This window comes from Morone saxatilis, unplaced genomic scaffold (assembly GCF_004916995.1).
Source record: "Morone saxatilis isolate NCDOM2014 unplaced genomic scaffold, NCSU_SB_2.0 Contig5, whole genome shotgun sequence".
Taxonomy (NCBI): Eukaryota; Metazoa; Chordata; class Actinopteri; family Moronidae; genus Morone; species Morone saxatilis.
This window is the reverse complement of record NW_023340095.1, coordinates 23,504,183-23,507,494: the sequence shown is the minus strand read 5'-3', so window position 1 is coordinate 23,507,494 and position 3,312 is coordinate 23,504,183.

Genomic DNA, 3,312 nt, shown 5'->3' with positions numbered 1-3,312 from the left:
GAGTGACGTCAGGTGATATTCATGCCAGGAGAAAGCTGTCATTGTCCAGGAATACAGTTCCAACTGGCATAACTGTATCATGTTCTGTGTATCAGGGGGGAGAGATATATGACCCACAATTCTATCACAGCTTTTTAATGGTAAATTAACCTGTACTTGTACAGCACCTTTCTAGTCTTCTGACCAATGTTCACCCTTTCACACACATTCACTAAGTGATGGCAAAGCCCATTAAAACGGAGACTCACTCATTCATAGACATTCACACACCGATGCACAGCATTTGGGAGCAATTCGGGGTTCAGTAACTTGCTCAAGGACACTTCGACATGTGGCGGGAGGAGACGGGGAGCGAACCAACAACCCCACACTTGCCTACACCTCACTTATATCGGAACATAAGAAATCAGCTGCAGTACACTGTCATCATGAGTAGTGAATTTATTTAACAGCTATGTCTTTGATGACCGAAATGTAGCAGGTCATTTGTAAAGATGCAAAGATCACTTCTTCTGCAGGAAGACTATTAATAATGTGGCAAAACATATTCAGGAATGTTTATTTTCCCAGTGGAGTAAGAATATTTCTAACCGCAAAAGAACCCTAAAATGTTATTGTCAGAATAATTCAAAAATGTTTGCAGGTTTTCTTACCCTCTGGACGAATTGTAGGACACCAGGGACACTATGTTTGAGAAGTATCACCGGATACTTTAGCACTCTCTTCGTCTCCATCTATATATGTGTGTGTACAATCTTGTTTACTCTCCAGCAGACATTCTCATGTATTCTTTTGACCTTTTGTCTTCCCAAACTGGCTTCTGTCATGGAAAATTCCTATTTTTAAATACTCTGTAATTAACTGACAGCTACTGATGCAGAATGTGATTACAGCTTGACAATGCTAGGTGTCAAACTTATCAATGCCTGATTACCGTCATTATAAAATACTGCACATTTTGAAGGAGACAGCTACTTATTGCTGACTTATTTGGCTTAAAATGTTAAAATGTTAAAATCTGTCATTTATTTATTATTTATTGCAACTTATCTGGAAGAAACACAGCTTAAAGAGGCTTATATTTAATGAAAATCTTATAACATATAATACAGCATAGTTATAGTATTGACATGGCTATCATGTAATAATCTGCCAACATATTAATTAGTAATTGTTTGATAGAGTTTGGGTTCAGGGTCAGATTAGTCAGCATTTCTTTGGTTCTGAATAGAAAGTCTGTGTTGTATCTATATTTAGTTTCAAATACACATTACGTGTGAACGCACTATAACTGGTTCGACATGTGGTCTGTGAAAAAAAAAAGGACAAAAGAAAACATCCTAAAGCTCAAATGTTCAGTTTGAAACAGGAGATCTGGTCCGGAATGCAACTGGGCAAGATAGAGTTTGACAGTTCTATTATGAGTATTGTTGAATTTTACCTCCAGGGAAAAGCTCTGACACATGCAAAGCCCGGGTGTGTCGCAAACTCAGCACCAAAAATACTTACTGCTTTAGAGAGTAATATCACATCTTGCACAAGCTCCCTTGAAGGCAAAAGCCCACACACACACAGACACACATAAACTCAGAATTCCAGAAAGATGCAACAGCACACTATTGCATTAAAAATTAAAAGCAGCAAGCAGCGATGAACGTGCCCTCGCACTCCACGCAACTCGGGGTGTGCTGTGGCCATGTCACGTGCTGGCGTAACACGTGCGGACCACAACATGAAAATTTCACGTAAATCAGATCAAAATCGCCATGCAAGCCTGTACTTCCTGGTTAGCAATAGGTGGCCGCTTCGTTCACGGTATATCTGAATATTGTCATATAGACGTGTTCAGGGCAGGACTCTTATCAAACTTATGAAAATTTAATTGAGATTGGACCATGTATGCTGAAGTTAAGAGGGCGTGTTCAGAGTGGGACTGTTACAGAATATGTGAAGTTCAGTGAAGATTGGACCATGTACACGGAAGTTGATTACTATCTGTTTCATGGAGAATAGTCGAAATGAACGTTAGCGATTGCCACGACTGAATTTTGTGCAAAGTTTCATGAGTTTTCAGGCATGTTTAGCCCCCCAAAAAGTGTTCAAATGTTAACACAAAAGTTGATTTAAATCCTTAAGGTTCATAAGATTTCATCGTCATTGTCAAGGAACATCTGACAGAATTTCAGCCGGATCTGCAGCAAAGCTTTGACAGGCACGGCAAAGAACCTGAGAGGATGCTGGGACAAACAGTGTTCAACTGAACCGAGCACGACAACAAACCTGCTCAATCAGTGAAAGACGGCTTCGTGGGCCTTGTCATTTATTTTCAGATTCTCCTCACAGACGGCTGCTGGTTCTTTGGTGACCTCATGTGTGCTCTGGTTCAGTATCCAGCATACGTTATTACCTCTGCCTCAGTAGAAACCATGGTGCTAATATTAGTTGACCACTATGTGGCCATTTGTGACCTTCTGCATTACTCCACCAAAATCACTGTGAGAGGAGTAATAATTTGTGTTTGCCTTTGTTGGGTCTGCTCTATTCTCTCTCTTAACAGTCTCATAATGAAGGATAACTTGAAACAACCAGGAGAGTGTGTGATTGTCATTAACTACATCGCAGGGGTTGCTGTCATTATTTTGACTTTTTTTTGGTTCTGTTACTGTCATTGTAGGAGCCTAAAAGCAATTATTGTGGAGTATAGTATAGTGGTTAAATTACACAGTTCATTGATTATTAAGTAATTAAAATATTTACAGTAATGCAAAAGGTTAATTGTATGATTCTTTAGATTTAAAATGGGTGGTAATAATTTAAAATATGTAACTTCCATTTGCAATTGATTGGAATGTTTTCGAACACATTTTGGTCCCTTAATGATCCCACGTGAAGGGAGTTTAGGGGCGTTACCAAGAGGTAATTAAGCCAATCGGGCAAACAGAGAGAATGGAGTTTTTTTACCTCTCTCTCTCTCTCTCTCTCTCTATCTATCTATCTATCTATCTATCTCTGCTTTTCTGTATATTGATTATTTTGTAAGTGGAAAATATTTAGTTTTGTATCACCTTTTTTGACTTAAAAGTAGAAGAATTTAACTTTTACAAGGGTGCTCCTGGATTTTTTGTGGATTTGATGGACGACGAGAGGGATGATAGAGCGTGAATCTATGGCTTCATTAGATGGAAACCCACAGTCATCATAATTCTGTAAATCAGAGTATTTAGGGTGGCTGTGTCTCAGGCTCATGTCATGAGGTTACATATTGCAGCTGTCACTGTTCAGTGGTGCCTGCTAAGAAATCAGAGATGAAAG